This window comes from Nuphar pumila, chromosome 3 (assembly GCF_984573655.1).
Source record: "Nuphar pumila chromosome 3, dmNupPumi1.hap1.1, whole genome shotgun sequence".
NCBI classification, from domain to species: Eukaryota; Viridiplantae; Streptophyta; class Magnoliopsida; order Nymphaeales; family Nymphaeaceae; genus Nuphar; species Nuphar pumila.
This window is the reverse complement of record NC_143251.1, coordinates 147230227-147256602: the sequence shown is the minus strand read 5'-3', so window position 1 is coordinate 147256602 and position 26376 is coordinate 147230227. Positions and strand designations below refer to the sequence as shown.

At 42.6% G+C, this 26376-nt stretch overlaps 1 pseudogene across 1 annotated transcript in view; it reads left to right on the top strand.

Moving 5' to 3' along the window:
* The first annotated feature begins 517 nt into the window (after positions 1–517).
* Positions 518–26376, top strand: part of LOC149844336 (ethanolamine-phosphate cytidylyltransferase-like) — a 55696-nt pseudogene continuing 29837 nt past the window's right edge. The window contains exons 1-7 of the transcript XR_016430966.1: positions 518–1213; positions 1336–1964; positions 2109–2322; positions 6877–6963; positions 17815–17846; positions 20329–20361; positions 24626–24649. The product of XR_016430966.1 is annotated as an ethanolamine-phosphate cytidylyltransferase-like (transcript). The remainder of the gene's footprint in view (positions 1214–1335; positions 1965–2108; positions 2323–6876; positions 6964–17814; positions 17847–20328; positions 20362–24625; positions 24650–26376) is intronic.

Genomic DNA, 26376 nt, shown 5'->3' with positions numbered 1-26376 from the left:
AAGTGTCGAGTCACTTGTAACTTTCTCAGGGCCACCCTTGCACTTTGGTTTAGGTTGATCAATACCCTAAAGGGTTAGCTCGTAGATCTGAACTGTAACGATGCCTGCATGAAAAATTATGAATGAATGCAAATGCGTTGAGCTTTCTTTGTTCACCCTCGTGATTACTTTTAAGTAATTGCAATTTTTTTCTTTCCCTCTCTTGCTATCTCTATTATGAAAAGCTTTAGCAGCAAATGATCAATCACAAGGCTTGCGGTTGGGGTGGTAAAAAAGGTAAGCCCATGACAATTATATACTTAGGATTAACATGTCACTGTAAAGCTCATTTTTTTTTTTGTTAAACACTTGACACATAAGGAGAATGATCAAGACTTAAAAGATCACCCCAAGACTGGCACGCATACGGGTGATTTTTGTATAAAAAACTCAACAACTTTTGGAGCAATAAACAGGTAGGGATGCACACGGGCCGAGCTCGAGCTGAGAATGGCATGTTCAAGTTCAGCTTGCCCAAGTGAACGAGTGTACAAGCTCGGCCCGAGTCTGAACCACTACTGTTCAGGCTCAGCTCGTGCCAAGTATCGAATCGAGCCGGACTCAGCAAACAATGAGAGAGAGAGACACCTCCACCGCCCTCCACGACCAAATTCCCTCCTCTCGTTTCCCGGTGAGAGAGAGAGATGGTGGGACGGGGAGAATCAGATGCCGGAAGATGGCATCCAGCGGTGGCTCCGACGAGAAGCTCGGGCGGCAGACCCACACATCCATTTTTGACCTCTCCGATGACAACAGAGGCGAGAAGCTCGAGCAGCGGACCCACGTATCTGTCTTCGACCTCTCCCGATGACTTCTTCGATAGTGCTCGTCTCCTTCACGATGGCAGAGGCGACTTCCGCGATGATGATGCTGCCCATCCCTCTCGCTGTGAAGGAGGAGGAGGTGGTGGACCTGCCATCACCAGATCGACGGCCAAGTCCGAGGAGGAAGACAAGAGGATGAGCTTGTACCCCAGCTGATCGATCTTGTGGAGGAAGACCGACGATCCTTAACCCCAATGAGAGAGAGAGGGAGGGGGTGAAGCACAGAGAGGGCTCTGAGAGCTCGAGAAAGAGAGTTGAGCCTTATCAAGCCTACCAAGCCTTATAGAGATCAAGCTTGGCTCATTTGCTCGGCCGAGCTGGCTCGATTCTTTGTGCATCCCTATAAACAGGTAAGGTCTCCCAGCTTGACTATAAAAAAAAATACAATGTTTGGAACGCCGTTTCATCCAGATGAACGGCGTCGGAGGGAACCCGGGTGACCCCTGATCTGATCTGCGCTCAACGTTTTCAGTTGCCCGGCGCCCGGCGGTCATCCAAGATTCCACACAAAACTCAGGAGCACTTTTCTTGTGTGTGCGTATGCGAGAGCCTTCTCTTTTTTCCAATCTCATCTAGTAGCAGAGAGCTTTGGAGCACCTTTCTTGTGTGTGTGCGCGTATGCGAGAGCCTTCTCGTTTTTCCCATCTCATCTAGTAGCAGAGAGGTTTGCACGTTAAGGAGAGAGAGATGCTCTTCTGGTTTGCCTCTCTGATTATCTTTCTTCGATCATCATCGTCTTCTTAGCTGGTGAGCGAGGTGGAATCTCTCTCTCTCTCTCGTTCCCATGGGTTCCAATATCCCTCACTCGGAGCATCAGGTGAGCTCCAGGTGGTTGGCTACCTATTTTCTAGGGAGGTTCATCCTGACGGCTTCCTCCGTAAGCTTCCTCTTGGGCGCTGGTTTCCCTCATCTGATGAGGCTGGGCGGGTGGTGGATGAAGCGGAGCAGGAAGAAGCCCATCCGAGTTTACATGGACGGCTGCTTCAATATGATGCACTATGGTCACTGCAACGCCCTCTGCGACCAGCTCGTCGTCGGCGTAGTCAGCGACGCCGAGATCATCGCCAACAAAGGCCCTCCTGTTACTCCTCTCCACGAAAGGTAAGGCCCAACCCATCTTTTCTTCTTCCTCCTCCAATTGCATTGTTTGAATTTTAATTTTAATTTTCCCCCAAAAGAAAAACCTTCTCGTTTTGATTGCCGATCCTTCACTATTTTCCCTTTGCTCGGGTCCCTCGATTCCAGTATGATCATGGTAAACGCGGTGAAATGGGTGGACGAGGTCATTCCGGATGCTCCTTACGCCATAATGGAAGAATTCATGAATAAGCTGTTTGACGAGTATAATATCGACTACATAATTCATGGGGACGATCCGATGCGTACTCCCTCGCCAAGAAAGCCTGTCGGTATAAGCAGATCAAGCGGACTGAAGGAGTCTCAAGCACTGACATTGTTGGTACCGTTCCGTGCCTTAATTATCCCTCTTTCAGCTCCAAGCTCTTCTTTTTCTCTCTTCCCTGCATGCTCCTGGATTTCTGTTCGACAATTATTCAAGTTGTCAATCATTGTAAACATCGCCCACTCGTTCTATACGGATTGCGGTCATGGTTAGTCATCGGTTCTTTGCATATGTGTTGATATTGTGCCTGAACCTCAACATCGTGTTTGCTCGTGTTTGCTGGACAGGTAGTGTAATATCACGTATTTTCATACTTAGTTATTTTTAGGTCTTTCAGAAATTTGGCTAAGTATAGAAGAAAAATTGTTTGGACCTCATTATTAGATGTTTTTGAGTCTGAGCCTGACCCAGGTCTCATCGACAAGGTCGAGGCGAGCCAATCGAAGCGTAAGAAAGAGTTTTATTTTTTACTTTTAAATTCGAGCGAAATTCGAGTTATTTTTTAGCGAAACTCGGAATTTGATATTTATATAATATGTCGTTGGATGCGTCTCGAAATGTCAAGCGCAATGGTATGTTACTTTTTCGAATTCGAGTTCTGATTGGTCCGAAAATTGCATTTTTCAAAAAAAAAAATAGTTTGTCCGTTCGGATCCGAATTTGGATCGGACCGGATTCGATGGATATAATTTAAATTAATATGGATCTGGACTCTATCCAAGACTCATATTAATCTGGATTTGGTCCAGTCCAAAATTTATTTGGATTTTTAGAGATGAATTTGGATCTTAGATCCGGATCCAAATCCAAATCCATGTCCAATATTTTTTTAGCTTTAGATTTAATAAAAAACTTTATTTTGGAGTTAAATAAGGTTAAGAAGCTTCCTAAGTTAATTTGGCTATTTTTGGAAGCTTTTAGATAATTATTAATTAATTAATATGTATTAATTAATTAAGTTTTATTAATTCCGAATTTTAATTAGGGTTGAGAAGGACTTCTAAATGGAGTGCTTGTACATGCCTAAAGAGACTTATGTAAGTTTTGGAAAAGACTTGAAAATTTGGAAACTTTGAAAAAAGTCAAAACATGAGAGTTGAAATTTTTTTGGAAAGAGAGAGAGAGAATCTTCTAAGGAACAAACTCTCATTCTCCAGCCCATCTAGAGAGGGCTGGAGAAGGGGGAGGTCATCACCTCCCTCTTGCCCTATTTAAACATTAAAAAAAATAGAAAAAGAGAGAGGAAAAAAGGTAAATGAGAGAGAAAGAAAGGAAAAGGGAGGAAGAAGAGGAGGATAAGAGTTATTTTCCTCCACCCATCCACGTTTTTTATCTTTCACCACTACTTTTGAGTGATCTACATAAAAGGTACGGGTCTCCTCTCTTGAATCAAGTGAGAAATTGATTATAGATTGGATTTTCATGTAATATTTTTGATGGAAATCCATGAAAAAAGTGTTTATATGGTTGAATTCTTGATTCTTTTCATTTGTTCAATGAAATAAAATTGTGTACATGTTAAAACCGATTTTTTATTGGTGGTAAAAGTGGGTATTTAAAGGTTTCTTTTGATAGATATTGATTTTCATGGATTCATTTTTTTATTTTATTCACCTTTTCAAAAATAAATTTCTATGTATGCTTCTTGTTATGCTAAAAGAAAAGTTAATTCATGATAAAAATAGTTTGTTATGTGATGACATTATGATATTTTTGTTTTTCCATGGATGATATTGTTATACGCATGTATTCATGTGATAGAATGCTTCATATGCATGTATTCATCACAAAAAAGAAATTGTATAATGTGAATCTGAAAATACATCGAGTGTTGGTATGCTTATGCTTTTATATTTGCCATTGAATGCATATATTCTGTGAGAAAGAAATTTTGTTTAAACCTACATGTCACCATGGGCAATCCAAATATGCATGAGTTCTTGATCTCGAATATGTATATACACTTGTGCTTAAATTGTGAGTTGATGCATGTATTTGACAAATGAAATATGTAGTTATATGCAAACTGAACATGCATATCTATGTGCCTGTATAATGGTGACCACATTGCATATCTTATTGTTCAAAAAAAAAATTTGCTAAACAAATTAGTGTTTGCTTCGGGGCTTCACGGTCTGACCGACAGACCAGCCGGGCCCTGCTCGGCTGGCCAGACCCGGCCAGACCTGGGTTGATGGGATGCAGCCTTGTCAGGCCTGTTCATGACAAGCCTGACTCGAGCCTGCAGGGTCCCAGTCGAGTGGGCTTGGCTGGGCAGCAAAAAAAACAAAAAAAAAAAACAGTAATGTTCTGGTTAGTCGGCAGTCTGGCCAATGTGGGCCAGACTGGTACTCGAAGACAAGGGACCTGCTGGGCCAAACCAGGCTGGTAGAACCGAGCCCAGCAGGTCGGTTCTGCCAGGCCTGATGGGCAGCCGGCTGTTTTTTTTTTTTTTAAATTGATTTGTTCCTGCGTGCTCCCTTGGACTAGTTGTCTGGCCAGCGGGCCAGCCGAGCCCAGCTCAACTGGCCAGGTCTGGACCGACCAGTCCAGGTGTAGCTGGGCTTCGTTAGGCCTGTTTTTGATAGGCCTAACTTGGGCCGCAGGGCCCAGCCGAGTGTGCTCGGCTGGGTGCTGGGCTGTTTTGTTTTTATATATATATATATATATATCCATGGTGCTGGCTTGTTTTTACAAAAAAAATGTATATAGATTATGTTGGTGTTGTGGCCTGTTTGGGTTCAGTTGAGTTTGGACTGAACCCCAGCTTGATAGGCCAACTTCAAAGAAAAAAAAAGTAATATTAAGATTGAACACCTTGCATTTGCGCAAATCTGGAGTTTTAGATTTTATATGCGTGTAAATTCCAGATTTCGTATATACATGTATGTTGATTTAATACATGTATTGAATGAAAGCTTTCACATGTTTTGACCTGAAGTGACATGCTTAAGCATTATGCTATATGAATTTTGTTCAAGTGTATATGTATACATGAATTAATGTACGTTTCGCATGTACATAAATGTATAAATTGTTCACTTGTTCCAAATTGAGATGATTCATGAATGAGAACATGTTTGTGGAATGGTCACATGAAAGCACATCTACATGAATAATGAACACACGCGTATTGATGTTGTATTTCATGCACAGTGTAATTGGCATATATGCATGTGCATTGGAAAGCTTGTGACATCATTGTATAAATAACATGTTATTATGATTTTTGCATATGATGCATCGATGATTGAACTGAATCATCGCGGGCCCGGTCAGCCTTGAGCTTGTATTTGCTCTTTTACTCATTTTTATGCATCATAAAAATCATATTTTGACATTTTTCTCTATATTGCACTGTTCTGCATTTTTATACGGGCTGAAGTCCCGTGATGAGTCTCGCACTTGGAGATGTGAATTTGTGATATTGATTTGGCATGCTGAATTGCAAATTAATGAGACAACTATTAATAATAACGTAAAGAAAAATAACATTGTAATGTACTTTTTAAAATGTCTCGTCGGGAGTACGAGACTCTTGGAGTTGTGGTTTTGGGAAAACCGAAAAGATACAAAACTTCGTGTGCATTGTTGTTGCCCCTGAATCCGATATTGAGGTTTTTTCTCTTAGGTACGGTTTTAAGGAGAATCCGTCACTTTGCCTGAGGATGGTGTGTAGACATAACTATTGTTTTGGTATACCATGAAAAGTGACACTTGTAGATGAGTGATTCCTAGTGTCCCGACATTAGATGGGTGGTCTAATGTTCCGAAGGCTATTTCGGTCGAGGGCTAAGTTTAAAGCTCAGTAATAAAATACATGTGTGCTAAGTTACTTTGAGAACCCTACTTGACTTCGAGAATTTTGACCCGTTTGGTGCATCCGCGAGTAACTGTAATGAAAAAGATGAACTTAAATTGTGTGCATCTTAATAGGGACATGCATATAATAAGAGAACTTGATAAAGATAATAATTTATTCATGCATGTACACTATATCATGCATCTTCTTGTTATGCATTAGATCATGCATATTTATTTGTGTTCCTTACTTATGATGCATGGTTGAATTTTATGAGATTGCATCATGTTGCATGATGAATGTCTTTACTGCCTCTGAAATTATGAAAAGTGTTCTAGTAGCATCCCTCTAAATTATTGCATGAATCATATTTGTATTATTTATGCTTATTTGTTTCATTAGAGGGATTCGTACGCAGAATTTCTTGGATTCTGACACCCTACTTTTGATGTTTTTCGCAACCTCAGATGCCCAGTGAGGCGACTTGCTCATGAGAGGAGATACGAGAGGACTACACGACTGCTTTACAGACTTATATGGACAGCGTAACTCTTTTTTTTTATTTTCTTTTAGGCACTCTGATGTTCTTATTTATTTGTCTTATGATTCTATCATTTCTTAATTAATAAAGTTTATTCAGTTTGGGTTTGGATTGAAAGATGGGGTGTAAGATCCCTTATGGTGTGTCAAGTTATCCAGTTGGGAATGAAACTGTAAAGACCCTGGGTCTCTGAAAAGATTTTCGCAATTGATTTAAAAAAAAATAATTTTCGTACTTTTTTCTTGGGTATGAGTTGGGGTCGTTACAGGTCCTATGCTTCTTTGTGTGAGGGAGAGATTTCCCTGCAATAATCATAAACATTCGTCCTTGCAGTGACAATTCAGCCATGGCCATAGCCATAGCCATAAAGTTGAAGATGGACTAGTAATTGCGAGCGCGACTCGGATTACAATTCTCCAATGAGAGGGTAGTTATTCCAGTTTTTCATATGCATTTATAATTTGTGTTCCAATGTGTTACTTGTTGTGCAGTTGATAGTTCTTGTAGAAGCTCTTGACTGTCCATATCTGCTTCTTGTGGATAATGATGACCACAGGATCACTCCGTAAAGTGCTATTCGTAAAGTGCTATTTTTTCATGCACTATTCGGGAAAAACAGTATATTAGAACTAGAAATGGGGCATAAAAGAGAAAGTGATGACTGTTGACCTTAATCTGTTGGTTGATCTTGATGAGCTGTATCTTGATATAGTGTTTTGGAATATTCCCGTAACCCACATGTTTATGTTTTTGGGTACACTAACCTAGGAACAAAAACTGACCATTTCCTTTTTATCTCAGAAGCAATTTCAGTTGATCACAGATAATGGTCACATTTATTATTTACTCATTCAGATTTAGGAATATTACTTTTACAAGTTGCATCATGTGCTTGCTATTTGCCATGACTTGGGTAACACCACCATTGTCCTGTTCCATAATATATACCTATTCGTGCTGTCTCTAAGCTTATCTGTAGTTTTATTTCGGTAACTTGATCATCGTAAGATGCTCATGCCAACATGCATGAAACTGTTCTGCATTCAAAACGGAATAAAATGAACCTGTTTCTTTAAATGAAAAATTCACTTAACATCTGGTGTGTCAACACTCAAATCTTACTTCATACAAAGTATTTTTGTTATATAAGCAGACGCACAACGGGTTTGAAATGCAAAAAGTCACTTAACATCTGGTGTCAGATTGCATTGATATTGATTGTAATCATTGTCAGCATTCAAGTCTTGGTTCATACAACCTATTTTTCATGATATAAGCAGATGCGCATATGGAATGAATCATAGATCAGATGTGACATATGGCGATGATGTTGTGAGTTGGTTATCGGGTTGCAACTGCATATTCTTTGTAATAAGGCTGCCAATACCGAATCAACAAACTGACCAGTGTCAACAAGAATGAAATAGCTTGTTAAGTTCCTATGAAAAATCTTCTTGAGTTTCTATGTATGTTATATATCTATTGAACTTCCTTGTACATCACTGTATGAATTATTCAAGTTATGCAATGGAGGTGACAAATTTGTCAAAATCTATGTAAACCAGATGATCTTGCATATTATGAAACAAAAGAAGTATTGCATATTAATAGCTTAACTTGTTGCAAGAGAATAAAATCAAGGTTTTAAAACTCGCCGAGTCAACTCGGTGACTCGGCTCGGCCCTCCAGCGAGTCAACCCGGCAAGCTAAACTCGGTCTGCGAAGACTCAGCTGTGACTCGGCCTGACTCGGCTTGACTCGGCCTGACTCGGGCGAGTTCTGGAATGTTTAAAATTTGATTTTTTGAGTATTTCAGAATAAAAAAAATTTGTAATATTATTGAGAATATTGTTGTTACTTTCTTAATGTCTTCGATACGTAAAGAAGACAATATGTGACTATGATCTAAGGTAAATGTTATTGGATATGAATCTATTTCTAGAAGCATCAGGCAGGACAATCTTCAGATTCAGATTCAACAACAGCTAATTAATATTTTATGATCAAGTAGATTGCTGCTTTTATTATGTTCTACACAATTATATTTTTTGCAGTTTCTTTGCATAAATGCATTTAATATTTTGCTTTAAACTTTACTAACATGACTATATAACAAGGAAGAATTTGGTTTTCTCCTCACACCTTTCCTCTTTGCCCCATCTTTATGAAGGCATAATAGACAAGAAACTGGAACAAAGTCATACATAACTTTGGCCTTAACATCCATAGAGTTCCAAGTTCCAACATCTACTTGGTGCTTCTTTCTTGTCCTTTCAGACTTCATATTTTCTTTGTATCTCATATAGGCTATACCCCTTTAATCAGAACCAATTGTCCTCACCTTGCCTTATCACATCCAACAAAAATTTCTCTTTTCTTTATAGGCATGTGCATTTTTAATGCATAAAGGCATCTATGTAACTGGAATAAATTGTGCTTTCATTCCACATTTCCAACTTATTGCTCATTAATGAACAATTTATCCACATGCCACGATCTCCTTATTTCAGTTCAAGCCAAGATTCTGCATGGAGCCAAAAAACATCTCTTGTTTACTGAAAAACATGGTTTGAGACAAATTATATATTGTTTTTCTTTTAAAATCAAAAGTTAACAAAACCCGGTCCGAGTCACCGAGTTGACCCGCCGAGTCACGAGTCAATAAAGAACGAGTCGAGTCCCGAGTCACTGGGTTTTAAAACCTTGAATAAAATAGATTTTTCATGAGATTTTTGAATATTTCATTTCAATGGTCTTATGAGAAAGCTTGGGAAACATTATAGATAGGAAAGAGATGTGAAAAGGATAAACAACAAAATAAAAATAAGGACGAATTGTATAAGAAATCAAGGAATTAAGAACTGAGACAATAATACTGAACTATCAAGCATGAAGTATGACTATGGGCATATTCATCATTTATCAGGAATCAGATGATAATGAACTATTAAGTTATCTTAAAAATCAAGATTACAAATTTTGACTAATCTAAGATTCATCTCTCTCTCTCTCTATATATATGTATATATATATGTATATATATATATGTATATATATATATATATATATAGAGAGAGAGAGAGAGAGAGAAAACCTACCCACTAAAAAATATGCCAAACCTACCCACCACACGTTTTATTGAATTTTTTATGTTTTTTTTTTGAAATTCCAACTGTATGATCTATATGCTTGTTTTTATAGGAACCAGTTCTTGGAGCATTTGATTCCGATGCATGGATAGGTTTTTATAAGTTTCAAAAATCAATGGCATACAATTTTTATAAATTTTTGAAGCTCGAAATACCATTTTTTCTATCCAACATTCACGATCCAAGTGTCAATTTCTAGTAAATCAATCATGCTGAACACAGTCAGAATTTTGAAAAAAACATCAAAAGTTTTCTGGTGGGTAGGGTTGGCATATTTTTTAGTGGGTAGGTTTTCATTTTCCTATATATATATATATATATATGTGTGTGTGTGTGTGTGTGTGTGTGTGTTTCTGTGCACATTACCTCATGCATGCACAGGTTGTTTATATACATGAACAAGTTTACCAACTTTTAGTTTCCCTAAAACTTTTCAAAACTTTAGTGCTCTGTTTCGAGTGTCAACATCATGCATATATTTTTTTTATTTTCTGACACACACCAGTCCCTTTATGTCAGATTGCTTAATTATGAAAAATGAATCACAATATATATGGATAAGTCTTAGGTGTGGATGTGTATATGGTATCAATGAGTTGAAACGAGCAATATCTTATTGCTTGTGGCTTTTTAAGTAAATATATCATATATGATCTACATGGTCTGTTTGGTGGGGATCGACTTTGAATGATCTACAGGTCTTTTTGGTAATTCAAAAACCAACCATCATAAATGCACTAAATTTCATGACTTAAAAAAAGGTTCTTTTTTTCTTGAAAAGACATGATCCAAAGGTTGATCTCTAACAAATTGACTATGCTGAACATATCTGCAGGGTCAGATTGAGTCAGAACTGTAAAACCCTTAAAAAAAAATCGTGTCAGACACGTGCCGAGGTTGGTCTGCCGTGTTGGACCCGGATCCGAGCCCGACCCGGACCCAGACCTGCGACCCGAGTTCTCGAACCTTCGGCCTACGTTTTTTTTTTAAACGCAGGCTGAGAGATGCGAGGGGTAGAACCCCTCGCCACTCTCTCTCCTCTCCGCCTCTCGTCTCCTCCTTTCTCCCCGCGGCCAGCGGCGATTGAAGCCGTCGGCGACCGTGTCGGCGATTCCCCCCGCCGCAACCTCCTGCTCCAGTCGCCCTCCCTGCACCATCTCTCCCTCTGTACGGTGCACCCCAACCGTCACTGCCAACGATCGCTGTCGCCGACGACCACCTCAGTCTGGCAGCCCCTCTTCCAGACCCCTCCTTCGATCGATGCCTCCATCATCGCCGACCTCCAACCTCGATTGTCGACCATCACGCCGGAAACCCCGCCGACCCTCAAGTAACGAATTACCCTTTCTCCTCGTCTTTCCTGTTTCACTAGGGTAGCTCTAACGCCGGCCTTCAAGCGAAGGCTTTCACCTCTCGTCTGTCTTCTTCCTCTTCATCCTCTTCGTCCTCTTATGTTTTTCTGGCCGGCAGGCAGGGGCTTTGCCCCTGCCTGTCCTCTCTTTCGGCCGGCTGGCATGGGTGATGCCCTCTGCCTGTCCTCTTTTTTTGGTTTTCGTTAGGCAGGGACTTCACCCCTGCCTCTCCATGTTTCTCCGTCAGACAGGGGTGAAGCCCCTTGCCATTTTTGGTCTTCGACAGGCAGGGGCGAAGCCCCCTGCCATCTGCATCTGTCTTCTCGTGTTTGGCAGGGGCTGCCCCCTCTGCCTCTACAGCTCAGGCAGGCATGGAGTGGGCCTCCCTGCCTCTGTTGTTCGTCTGGCAGGGAGCAGGGCTCTCTGCTTCTGCCACCTTCCTGTCAGGCAGGGGTTGTGCCCCTGCCTCTGTAGTTTAGCAGGCAGAGAGCAGGGGCTCTCTTCCTCTGTTTCTGCCATCCTCTTCTAGGCGGGGCCCATGCCCCCGCCTCTGCAACCTGTACGCAGGGAGCAGAGTCCCTACCACTGTCTCTGCATTTTGACAGGCAAAAGTGGGTCCCTTGCTTCTGCCATTCTTTGCTAAGCCCAGATTTTAGCCTCTGCCTCTGCAGTTTGCATCAAACTGCAGGCAAGGAGTAGAATCCCAGAACCTCCCCCTGTCTGCCTTTGTAGCAGCCGATTCGGGGCCTGGTTCGGACTCCGAACCCACTGCGGGTTTTACCAACTCTCTTTCTTTTTTCGAGATATGTTTATACTAATACCTTTAAGCATCGCAAGTTGCACGACGGAGCCGCTCACGCCTCGTGGCCAAGCTCATACGCCCACAGGCGTACGCAGACCGCAATGCCTCAAGGTAGGGAAAAGTTGTGCAAAGGACAATGAACGAACCTAAATTAAGCAATTAAAGCTTAAAATGAGAAAAGAAAAGACTACGGACAATATGTATACGTATATCTATATATGTATGCATTTAACTCAATGACGCGGTTTTGCGATCCTTGTCCTCTTTACTTTTTCTGCACTTTACTTTTCTGTTGTCATCGCACTTTATGCGCCCAGGCTTTGGTTTGTCTTTCTTGCTTATATTTACGCTCCTGCATTTATTTATCGCATCTATTTCTTTTTATGTATTGTTTTGTCCTTACCTTGCTGCCGCACTTCGCACACATGCTTTGCTCTTGCATGTGTTCTGTTCTTTGTCGCCACGTTTCGCGCATAGGCTATGCTCTTGCATTTTACTTGCTTACGTTTTATGTTTAATCGAGGTACGACTTCGTGCTTCGTGAGTCACTTTTTGCACTTGCTTAACCAAAGTACGATTTCATACCTCGTGCGTTGCTTACACATTGGTTTGCTTGTGTATTTGGGTGGTCGAGGTATGATTTCATACCTTGTGTGTTGCTTGCGCGTCTTACGCTCGATGTGCATCTTCGCACATCGAGTCTTGCTTCTCGTTTCACCATTACACTGTGTTGTGCACGGGCTTGCTCTTTGTTAGCTTGCACTCACTGAGTGTAGCTTCGAGCGTATTCCATCTTGTTCATTTGTTTTAAAAGACACGCTGCATATTTATGCACTTCAGTTCTCCAAAAACGCTGATTTTTAGGCGCAAACCTATTTTCAAAATGCATAGTTTTGTAAAGCAGATTTTGAAAGGCTTTTGCGAGATAGTGACTGGATCTCTCAAATCGCTGTATTTGGGAGAAGTGTTTTACAACTTCGGATTCGTGTATTCGATATAACTCGGATAACCCTGTTTAGGGGCTTGTGCATGGGTTGGGCAAGGGTTCTATTGAGAAACCTGCACCATCGCTAGATTTTTGCTGCATCACTTCTGTTGTGAGACTTTGTTAGGTCGTCTTGTCACTTCCTTTGTGAGTATTGTTGATGAATTTCTTTTGAGAAATCCATGCCCCTCTCTTCGTAGTCGTACCTTTAGACATGTACAATATGTTTGGACTACGAGGAGTAGGATGAGAGGTCTGTGGTAACCTCGAAATGTGGAATCATGTTCGCCTAACAGGCAAGAGGCTTGTGACGGTCTAAAGGACCGGAGCATGACAAGTTTTAACTTGAATGGTTACACCATGTATTTTTGGCAAAGCATTGTTTTGGGGATTTCCTGTGAGAAATCCATACCCCTCTCATCGTAGTTGTACTTTTAAACAGGTACGCTGCGAACTACGATGAGTAGGATGAGAGGTCTATGTTTACCTCGAACGTGCAACGACCATATGTTTGAGACCACAAAATTGTGATATTTTCACCCTCACAATAAGTTTTCCTCTCATCGTGGTTGTACTTTTGAACATGTACGTTGCGTACTGTCGAGAGTAGGATGAGAGGTGTGTGGTTGCCTCGAACGTGCAATGGTGCGTATAAATCACTTAATGGTGATGGTTTCGCCTTCACAGGCAAGATGTTCGAGTGGGTCTAGCAGAGCATGTAGAATGGGGCGGCGGTTAAGAAACCCCTGTCGTGCCGATTCGACCTGCTGACTCCCGCAAAGAATGAAAACGGGATTGTACAAAACTCTGATGGACAGGCCATTAATGGCTATTTCGGGCAAAAGACTCGGTTTCCCCAGTCATCAGAGTTAGGGGAAATGAGCTATAAAAGATAGCTTTCATGACACTTCTGCAGAAGTTTGGATGCATCCACGAGCCACTTATGCCTTTGGGGATTTACTCTCTTGGTCACTGGCCGTCCCCTTAGGAGCGGACTCAGCTAGCTACCCGGGGTATCTAAAATGCATGGCATAATAAACTCTCAGATTAGTCTCAGTTGTTTCTACGAATCGTGCCTTGTGCGTACCCGCTTGGCCAGCTAATATTGAAACATAAGTTAACCTATTCACATTATTTGAGATATGCGTGATCTAACATGACTTGCTTGTTTGCTCTATAGTTCAGTATATTACTTGTTGAATTATGCATTCTTGTTGTAGCGTTACGCTAGTTCTTTGCTAGTAATAACTGACTGCTCGTACTAGTTAAATGCATATGATAATAGTATTATGCTAGTTGTAATATGATACATGTGACTTGTTTTACTACTTGGTTGAACTATTCGTGTTTGTTGTAATGTAGCACTTATTGGCTTGAGTCTCTTATGACAAATTTGACTGCTTACAACTCGTAATCTACGAACTGTTTATACTTCTCAAGACTCCGGAACTTAGTAGTGTATTCCACTAGACTCATGGTCCCCTGAGTCAGATCGAGGAACCTTTGTTGCATCTGCTCCTCGGCGTAAGGGGGAAAGTAGGCGTCCAGAAACTCCTCCCTGAACGTCTCCCAAGGAATCTCATCCCAATCAGCAAATTTCACCCTTCGCAGGGTGTCCCACCAGTTCATGGCATCGCCCTTTAAGCGGTACGTGCCAAAGGGTGTCTTTCTCTCCTCAGGGACAAGTAAGACGTCAAACACCCTCTCAATCTCCTCGACCCATCTCTCGGCAGCCTCCGGGTCTGCCTTTCCTGAAAAGGAAGGCGGGTCCAACTTCAGAAACCTCTCGAACGAAACGCCACCTGCGTTGGGAACGATGTTGATCGGAGGGTCACGAGTCGCTGCCTGCACGGCTGCCTGTGCAGCTGCCTGTGCAGCCTGTGCTGCTTGGGCCGTTTGTGCAGCTTGTGCCGCCATAGTCTCTGTTAGGGTATGAATGGTCTCCATCATGAAATCTCTTTCCTCCTGCCAGTTCGTGGGAGCAGCAGTAGAAGACGAAGCGCCTCTACGGGTATAGTGCGACATCTACAATGCACCACCTTTTCAAATTAGACTATTATTGACACTACCCCTTAAGGGTTGATCATGAACAATATTCGTTCCCGAATCATATCAGACTTTTAATTCACACCAAAGAACATTAAATTTTAAGTAACATAATCACATAGGACTTATATAAAGTAAGCAAAAGTATTAAGCAACATACCAGTGAAGAAGACTGCTCTGGAGGACGAGTCACAACTTGTTGACGCTTCAGGACAGGGCTCACATACCAATTATGAGAATTAAACATTAAAAGACGATAAAATTGCAAGTATTTGTGGTGGCTCTGATACCAAACCTGTAACGACCCCAACTCATCCCCTTTGAAAATGCGGAATTTTTTTTTTTTTCTAAAACAGTGCGGAAAAACTTCCCAGAGACCCGGGGTCCTCACAGTTTCAATTCTAACTGGATAGCCACAACCCACAAAGGAACTTGCAATTAACATCCATAACTAACCATTACCTTTATTCATGAATTAAAAACTAATCTAAAAAAAATAAAGTGTCTGACTCAAGTAACTACTGATGACAATAAGCAAATAACAATAACACTAGATAAAAACAAAACAAAACGAAGAGCCACTCTGTCCACAAAGAAGACTGTCAAAACTCGTTGTGACTCTCGCGCCCTCGCAGTAGCTGTCGACTTCACTGATCACCTGTTTCTGCGAAAAACCAACGAAGTAGGGTGTCAAAATCGAAATCCTGAGCACAGCTACTTCTTAATGAAACAAGTGAGATAAAGAATGAAGATGAGATATCATGTAACAATTAATGGAATTGCATACAAGACAGTTTATAGCAACTGAGAATTTATTCATGCAACAATCATAATTGCTAAGCATGCAAGGACAGTAAAGCAGCAGCATCTACTAAAATTTCAGCATGCAACAAGAATTTAACGTTCAACATCTACCCTCATGTACTGAGTAAGGAAACCATTAAAGTATGCATGATCTAATGCATAACAGGAAAAATGCATGAATCATTTTATTATCTTCCATTTAAGTCTTTTGTTTCCTTATGCATGCCCTATTAAATGCATACAACTTTATGTTTCTCTTTTAATTACCGTTGCCCGCGGATACACCAAACGGGTACAAACCCCGAGGTTAAGTTAGGTTCCCAGCGTAGCTTAGCACACAATTTATATTTTATTACTGGGTTCCAACTTAGCCCTCGACCGAATCACCTTCGGAACATTAGACCTCCACATCTAATGTCGGGGACACAAGGGACACCCCACGCCCACAAGTGCCACTTCCTTGGTACCAAAAACAACAGCTGTGTCAAACACACCACTCCCGGGTAAAGTGGCGGACTCTCCCTAAAACCGTGGCCAGGAGAAGGAACCTCAATATCGGGTTCAGGGGACCAAAATTAAGCACACGGAGTTTTGTATCCTCACAGTCTCCCCAAGACCGGATTTCTAAGATCCCCATTCTCCAGATGGGTGATCCCAGAAGGTATATTACACTGTGCTTTATTATTTCTTTTATTTAAAATTTAATTTCTTAAGTTTTGCAACATAATATGCAAAAGGAAAGATAAAAGCTCACATCTACCTCGCGAGAGCCATCACAGGACTCCGGCCTGTGGAAACATATAGAACAGTGCAATAAAGCTGAAATATTTTATGAAGCATGATCTTTGAAATGCATTGAAATGAGTAAGGGAAAATATTCCCACAACTCGGGTTTACCAAACCCTCGATGATTCATTTTGATCACCGGAATACTAATACAGGGATCACAATTTCAATACCATCTTTAATTTCTAAGACATATCAGAATTAAACCATGGATGAATCATCATCTCATTCTAACCATTCAAATTAAAATAAGAATGCCTAACAGCATGATAAATCTGATGCCAATTCATTTAAACAATATCAATATTTTCCAACCATTCAAATTAAAATAAGAATGCCTAACAACATGATGAATCCGAATGTTTTTCCATAAAATTTCATATCGATATACGAAAACGCAAAATGGGTCAACAAGGATGGATCAGAAGCTAAGAAAATATTTATATTCATAATGGAAGATTAGGATGGATCACAAAGAGAGTTCACTTGATTCGGTTTGAAAGGGAACATACATTGTATGATTCACAGATGCATCATAGTGATATATTCATGTATAAGGAAAAATATAACTTGAGACTTGTTATCAAAAAAAAGAACATGATTAAACATGATTATCATATCGATACATGAAAACACAAATCAGCCCAAAAGGGCTTATAACTTAAATCCCATCCTTCTCTTACTAACCATAACATAATCCAACAGCTTAAGCATCTTTGTTATAGATTATTTTTTTTTTATATATATATATATATATTTTTTTTTTATAGATGAAAAACACCCAGCCCAACCCAGCCGACCCTGTCGGCTGGGTCCACCAGCATGTGCACAGGCCCAGTTTGGGCCTGTGTGTGCTGTCAAAAAGAACAGCATACCTGCGACAAGGAACTGATTTTTTTTTTGTTGCAACTCTGCCCAGCCCAGCCGACCTTGATGGCTGGGCTTAACAGCATATACACAGGCCCAATATGGGCCTGTGTATGCTGTCAACAAGAACAACATTAAAAGAACTGTTATTTACGCACATTACCTGTAAAAATGTCATGTATATATTTTTATTTTATTTTTTTTTTGAAAGGGAGAAGAACACCCAGCCCAGCCGACCCTGTCGGCTGGGTTCAAAAGCATACACCCACCTGCCCCAGCCCAGCCGACCTTGTTGGCTGGGCTTAGCAGCATATACACAGGCCCAGTGTGGGCCTGTGTATGCTGCCAGCAATCAACAACATACTTATCTTGTAACTGAAAATTTCTTTTCCTTTTTTTTTCTATACATCAAAAGCACAGAAGGTGCAAGGGAGTAACAGTGGAACTGTTCTCCCCGATTTTCCATCGACTGCTGCATGAAATCGAACCTCCACCGATGCCCCATTTGAAAACAAAAAGAGGTACCCGTACCTTGTTTCGCAAATCCGGATGATCGGATGCAGCTTACTAGAGAGAGATCGGCTGAGGTCGATCCCACCCCCACTATCGAGCTCCGGCTGTAGGGAAACAACGAGGAGGAGGAAGGACTGTCGCTTGCCAAGGGAGGTGCGCACGTCTGCCGCAGTTGGGGAGTTGCCGGTGGTGTGGCTCCAGCAACGCACTAAAACGAGGAGAGTGAGAGAGATTTGGGGCGAAAATAGAGAGGTAAAGGGGAAGGGGATACCAACCTGCCATCTTAAAGGAGGAAGCCTTCCGAATTTGGTGGAGGTCGTTCCCCTTTCGCCGGAGGCTGCGGCTCACCTTTCCCTTTTTCCCCTCACACGATAGGGGTTAGGGTTTACTCTCAGCACCCTAACCCTCCCCCTTCTCACTTTCCCCTTTTTCAGAAAAATCGGGCAACCCTTATCGGGTTGCCCCCTTTTTCTTTTTACTTGACACACAGGGGCGACCCGGGTCCGGACCCGGGACCCGGTAACCGACCCCGAGTTGGGTCTACGCCTATTTGTTAACGAAAATGGGTCCACGAGTTGGATCCAAATGGATCCAACTGTGGATCCGCGAGTTCGCCATACATATCTCGCTGTATTACAAACGTTAATTTACATATATATATATATTTATTTATTTATTTATTTTTTATTTATTTTTTTTTTAAAAGCCCTAAGCTATGCATCGATACCCATTTATGGGTCCGAGATCCGAAATATGGATCTAAGGTCCAAATTGCATGTTTTCCCCAAAATTTAAATGGCAAAACTTACGGTTTTTACATCCCTACCCCCTTAAAAGAATTTCGTCCCCGAAATTAGCACGTACCAAATAAAAGAGGATAGTGTTGACGCATATCCGCCTCAGGCTCCCAAGTGCATTCATCTAGCCCATGATGCTGCCAACGCACCTTTACAATTGGAATCGTCCTACTGCGCAATACCCTTTCTTGGCGTTCCACAATCTCTATCGGCTTCTCGTCCGTTGTTAAGTCAGGTTGTACCTCGATCGCCTCATAGTGAATTACGTGTGAGGGGTCAGGCACGTATTTTCTCAACATCGAGACATGAAAAACATCGTGAATCTGCGAAAACTGAGGAGGAAGGGCTACTCGATACGCAGTCTCTCCGACACGTCCAAGGACTTCGAAGGGTCCTACATACCTGGGACTCAACTTGCCTTTCTTCCCAAACCGGAAGATACTTTTCGTAGGCGAGATTCGAACAAACACGTGATCGCCTACCTCAAAACTGAGCTCTCTACGCCGCTAATCGGCATAACTCTTTTGCCTACTTTGAGCTGCAATCAACCTTTGTCGAATTAAACGTACCTGATCCGCATAGTGCTGGACGATTTCTGGAGACTCTACTGCTCTCACTCCAACCTCATCCCAACAAACCGGTGATCTACACGGTCGGCCATACAGTGCTTCATACGGGGCCATGCCAATACTAGCATGAAAGCTATTGTTATAAGAAAACTCTGCAAGCTTCACATGTTTGTCCCAATCACCGGCCCAATCCAGAGCGCACGCTCTCAACATGTCCTCGAGCGTCTGAATCGTTCGCTCTGACTGCCCGTCTGTCTGCGGATGGAAAGCAGTACTAAACTTCAAGGTAGTGCCAAGGGCTTTCTGAAGCTGGCGCCAAAATCGAGATGTGAACCTCGGATCCCGATCTGACACTATCGAACGAGGCACTCCGTGAAGCCTAACAATCTCTTCTACGTAGAGATCGGCCAAACTCTCCAAGCTTTGACTAATCCTGATCGGAAGAAAATGAGCACTCTTTGTCAACCGATCCACAATCACCCATATGGCATCTCGTTGTCGTCGGGTCTTAGGCAGCCCTACGATGAAGTCCATTGAGATATCATCCCACTTCCATTCTGGAATCTCAAGAGGCTGCAAAAGTCCACCCGGTCTCTGGTGTTCAATCTTCACTTGCTGGCAAGTAAGACACCGAGATACGAACTCCGCGATGTCCCGTTTCATCCCATTCCACCAGTACGTCCTCTGAAGATCTTTGAACATCTTGGTGGAACCAGGGTGAACGGAATACTTCGACCTGTGAGCTTCACTCATCAGCTCTTCCCGTAATGCTTTAGGAACCCACCATCGGTCTCCGAACATAATGGTCCCGCTCTCCTCCCGGCGAAACTGCGCTTCTGGTTTCTGAGCACTATCGCACAACTTCTCAAAGTCCGGATCTTCTGATTGGAGTTCCTCGATTCGGTCTATGATCTCTGGTCGTGCCTGCATCCCGGCACAAAGGATGCGCTCGGAGTCATCAGAAAAAGGTTGCCATTGTACGAACTCCTCGACCAGATCCCAACTGCGTCCAATCAAGCTAGCTGCTGTGACTGACGCCTTCCTACTAAGCGCATCAGCCACCACATTCGCCTTACCCGGATGGTAAGCGATGGAGAAGTCGTAATCCTTTAGGAATTCCAACCACCTACGTTGCCTCAAATTCAGGTCCCTCTGGGTGAAGATATATTTGAGGCTCTTGTGGTCAGACATGACCTCAAACGTTTCTCCATAAAGGTAGTGACGCCAAATCTTCAGCGCGTACACTACTGCCGCTAACTCCAAGTCGTGGGTGGGATAATTCTTCTCATGCACCTTTAGCTGTCGGGAAGCGTATGCTATGACATTTCCATGTTGCATAAGAACACAACCCAGTCCAGTCCCTGACGCATCACTATATACCACAAAACCACCCGCCCCGGAAGGCAATGTCAACACCGGCGCTGTGGTCAACCTCTTTTTTAACTCTTGGAAACTGTCTTCGCAGCGAGAGGACCATTCGAACTTCACTCCTTTCTGCAACAACCGAGTCATCGGAGCCGCTATACGCGAGAAATCTTGAATGAATCGACGATAATAACCCGCCAATCCCAAGAAACTCCTAATGTCTGTCACCGTCTTCGGTTGTTCCCATGACAAAACGGCTTCCACCTTTGCTGGATCAACCTCTACACCTCTCTCGGATATCACGTGACCAAGAAACATCACCCTATCGATCCAAAACTCACACTTTGAGAATTTAGCATAAAGCTGATGTTCTCTCAGTGTCTGCAGCACGAGTCGCAAATGCTCTCGGTGATCTTCCACACTCTCCGAATATATCAGAATGTCATCTATGAACACGATGACAAAAGAATCCAGCCACAACTTGAAAACCCGGTTCATCAGATCCATAAATGCCGCAGGGGCATTTGTAAGTCCAAATGACATCACTAGAAATTCATAATGCCCATATCTGGACCTGAACGCTGTCTTAGGAATATCTTTGGTTTTAATCCTCAGCTGATGATATCCTGAACGAAGATCGATTTTCGAGAACACCTTGGCCCTTCTCAACTGATCAAACAAATCATCGATCCTAGGCAAAGGGTATTTGTTCTTCACCGTCACTTGATTCAACATGCGGTAGTCAATACAAAGTCGCATTGAACCATCCTTCTTCTTAACAAAGAGGACAGGGGCACCCCAAGGGGATACACTCGGTCTAATAAATCCTTTGTCAAGAAGCTCCTGCAACTGCTTTTTCAGTTCCCCTAACTCAGCAGGTGCCATGCGATACGGAGCGCGTGAAACTGGTGCTGTACCAGGCACTAGCTCGATCGAGAACTCAATTTCTCGATGCGGAGGCAAACCCGGCAAATCCTCGGGAAAAACATCCGGGAATTCGCGGACAACGTCTAACTGCTCCAAGGACGGCGCCTGACTGTCTTGAGCAGAAACACTGGCCAAGAATACCATGCAACCCTTCTTGTGGTACTTGGAGACCTTCAAAGCTGACACGATCTTCACCCCATCGGTTGGTCTCGTCGAATGGCACAACAATGTCGATAACTTGGGGTGCTCCAAGATTACCTTCCTGCCCCGACACTGGAGGGTCGCATTATGCTTGGACAACCAGTCCAAGCCCAAGATGACATCATAGAATGTCATATCCAAAATGACCAAATCGGCCGACAACTCATGGCCTTCTATCACCACGCCTACGGACGGAAAATACTTCCCACAGGAAGAGGATGCACCCATAGGTGACATCACCTCAAGAGCCCTTTCGAGGCTAGATGGAACCAAATCAAGCAACTTTGCAAACGAAGAGGAAATAAAGCTGTGTGTTGCACCCGAATCAAACATAACACGTGCAAAGTGTTTGGCGACTAAGAATATACCTTCGATCAGATCAGCCTGATCATCCTGGGAGGTTGTTGTCGCTGCGTAGACCCGTCCATTGGTCTTGCGCTGACCCTGCTGCAGTTGAGGCCTCTGCTGCTGTGGTTGTTGCGGCTGTCCACCCGGAACCGCAGGCTTGTTCGGACAGAAGGGGGCAATATGCCCTGGCTGTTGGCACTGGTAGCATACCCCCTTAAACGATGGGCAAAAACCTAATGGATGATTCTTGCCACATCTGCGACAGGCCGGTTGGGCCTTCCCTTGTTGCCTCCGCGGCTGAGGTCGGCCCTGTTGCGCGCCCTGCTGTCGCCCGTCCCAGGTCCGCTGCTTCTTCCCGTTCTGCACTCCCCCTCCTGTTGGAGGATTCTTCCTGGTCCCGCCTGAAGAACCTCCTCCGCTGCCACCCTTCTTCTGAAAACCACCTTTGGATCGTTCCCAGTCCTCGATCAGTACGGTGGCCGACTCAATCGCCTCGGCCAGGGTAGAAGGACGACCCCCGAGCACACGAGTCCGTAACCCGTCCTTCAGTCCACGCACGAATCTAGCCGCCCTTGCCTTCTCATTCTTGAAGAGGTTTGGGCTATACTTCTCAAGACTCCGGAACTTAGTAGTGTATTCCACTAGACTCATGGTCCCCTGAGTCAGATCGAGGAACCTTTGTTGCATCTGCTCCTCGGCGTAAGGGGGAAAGTAGGCGTCCAGAAACTCCTCCCTGAACGTCTCCCAAGGAATCTCATCCCAATCAGCAAATTTCACCCTTCGCAGGGTGTCCCACCAGTTCATGGCATCGCCCTTTAAGCGGTACGTGCCAAAGGGTGTCTTTCTCTCCTCAGGGACAAGTAAGACGTCAAACACCCTCTCAATCTCCTCGACCCATCTCTCGGCAGCCTCCGGGTCTGCCTTTCCTGAAAAGGAAGGCGGGTCCAACTTCAGAAACCTCTCGAACGAAACGCCACCTGCGTTGGGAACGATGTTGACCGGAGGGTCACGAGTCGCTGCCTGCACGGCTGCCTGTGCAGCTGCCTGTGCAGCCTGTGCTGCTTGGGCCGTTTGTGCAGCTTGTGCCGCCATAGTCTCTGTTAGGGTATGGATGGTCTCCATCATGAAATCTCTTTCCTCCTGCCAGTTCGTGGGAGCAGCAGTAGAAGACGAAGCGCCTCTACGGGTATAGTGCGACATCTACAATGCACCATCTTTTCAAATTAGACTATTATTGACACTACCCCTTAAGGGTTGATCATGAACAATATTCGTTCCCGAATCATATCAGACTTTTAATTCACACCAAAGAACATTAAATTTTAAGTAACATAATCGCATAGGACTTATATAAAGTAAGCAAAAGTATTAAGCAACATACCAGTGAAGAAGACTGCTCTGGAGGACGAGTCACAACTTGTTGACGCTTCAGGACAGGGCTCACATACCAATTATGAGAATTAAACATTAAAAGACGATAAAATTGCAAGTATTTGTGGTGGCTCTGATACCAAACCTGTAACGACCCCAACTCATCCCCTTTGAAAATGCGGAATTTTTTTTTTTTTTTCTAAAACAGTGCGGAAAAACTTCCCAGAGACCCGGGGTCCTCACAGTTCCAATTCTAACTGGATAGCCACAACCCACAAAGGAACTTGCAATTAACATCCATAACTAACCATTACCTTTATTCATGAATTAAAAACTAATCTAAAAAAAATAAAGTGTCTGACTCAAGTAACTACTGATGACAATAAGCAAATAACAATAACACTAGATAAAAACAAAACAAAACGAAGAGCCACTCTGTCCACAAAGAAGACTGTCAAAACTCGTTGTGACTCTCGCGCCCTCGCAGTAGCTGTCGACTTCACTGATCACCTGTTTCTGCGAAAAACCAACGAAGTAGGGTGTCAAAATCGAAATCCTGAGCACAGCTACTTCTTAATGAAACAAGTGAGATAAAGAATGAAGATGAGATATCATGTAACAATTAATGGAATTGCATACAAGACAGTTTATAGCAACTGAGAATTTATTCATGCAACAATCATAATTGCTAAGCATGCAAGGACAGTAAAGCAGCAGCATCTACTAAAATTTCAGCATGCAACAAGAATTTAACGTTCAACATCTACCCTCATGTACTGAGTAAGGAAACCATTAAAGTATGCATGATCTAATGCATAACAGGAAAAATGCATGAATCATTTTATTATCTTCCATTTAAGTCTTTTGTTTCCTTATGCATGCCCTATTAAATGCATACAACTTTATGTTTCTCTTTTAATTACCGTTGCCCGCGGATACACCAAACGGGTACAAACCCCGAGGTTAAGTTAGGTTCCCAGCGTAGCTTAGCACACAATTTATATTTTATTACTGGGTTCCAACTTAGCCCTCGACCGAATCACCTTCGGAACATTAGACCTCCACATCTAATGTCGGGGACACAAGGGACACCCCACGCCCACAAGTGCCACTTCCTTGGTACCAAAAACAACAGCTGTGTCAAACACACCACTCCCGGGTAAAGTGGCGGACTCTCCCTAAAACCGTGGCCAGGAGAAGGAACCTCAATATCGGGTTCAGGGGACCAAAATTAAGCACACGGAGTTTTGTATCCTCACAGTCTCCCCAAGACCGGATTTCTAAGATCCCCATTCTCCAGATGGGTGATCCCAGAAGGTATATTACACTGTGCTTTATTATTTCTTTTATTTAAAATTTAATTTCTTAAGTTTTGCAACATAATATGCAAAAGGAAAGATAAAAGCTCACATCTACCTCGCGAGAGCCATCACAGGACTCCGGCCTGTGGAAACATATAGAACAGTGCAATAAAGCTGAAATATTTTATGAAGCATGATCTTTGAAATGCATTGAAATGAGTAAGGGAAAATATTTCCACAACTCGGGTTTACCAAACCCTCGATGATTCATTTTGATCACCGGAATACTAATACAGGGATCACAATTTCAATACCATCTTTAATTTCTAAGACATATCAGAATTAAACCATGGATGAATCATCATCTCATTCTAACCATTCAAATTAAAATAAGAATGCCTAACAGCATGATAAATCTGATGCCAATTCATTTAAACAATATCAATATTTTCCAACCATTCAAATTAAAATAAGAATGCCTAACAACATGATGAATCCGAATGTTTTTCCATAAAATTTCATATCGATATACGAAAACGCAAAATGGGTCAACAAGGATGGATCAGAAGCTAAGAAAATATTTATATTCATAATGGAAGATTAGGATGGATCACAAAGAGAGTTCACTTGATTCGGTTTGAAAGGGAACATACATTGTATGATTCACAGATGCATCATAGTGATATATTCATGTATAAGGAAAAATATAACTTGAGACTTGTTATCAAAAAAAAGAACATGATTAAACATGATTATCATATCGATACATGAAAACACAAATCAGCCCAAAAGGGCTTATAACTTAAATCCCATCCTTCTCTTACTAACCATAACATAATCCAACAGCTTAAGCATCTTTGTTATAGATTATTTTTTTTATATATATATATATATATTTTTTTTTATAGATGAAAAACACCCAGCCCAACCCAGCCGACCCTGTCGGCTGGGTCCACCAGCATGTGCACAGGCCCAGTTTGGGCCTGTGTGTGCTGTCAAAAAGAACAGCATACCTGCGACAAGGAACTGATTTTTTTTTTTGTTGCAACTCTGCCCAGCCCAGCCGACCTTGATGGCTGGGCTTAACAGCATATACACAGGCCCAATATGGGCCTGTGTATGCTGTCAACAAGAACAACATTAAAAGAACTGTTATTTACGCACATTACCTGTAAAAATGTCATGTATATATTTTTATTTTATTTTTTTTTTGAAAGGGAGAAGAACACCCAGCCCAGCCGACCCTGTCGGCTGGGTTCAAAAGCATACACCCACCTGCCCCAGCCCAGCCGACCTTGTTGGCTGGGCTTAGCAGCATATACACAGGCCCAGTGTGGGCCTGTGTATGCTGCCAGCAATCAACAGCATACTTATCTTGTAACTGAAAATTTCTTTTCCTTTTTTTTTCTATACATCAAAAGCACAGAAGGTGCAAGGGAGTAACAGTGGAACTGTTCTCCCCGATTTTCCATCGACTGCTGCATGAAATCGAACCTCCACCGATGCCCCATTTGAAAACAAAAAGAGGTACCCGTACCTTGTTTCGCAAATCCGGATGATCGGATGCAGCTTACTAGAGAGAGAT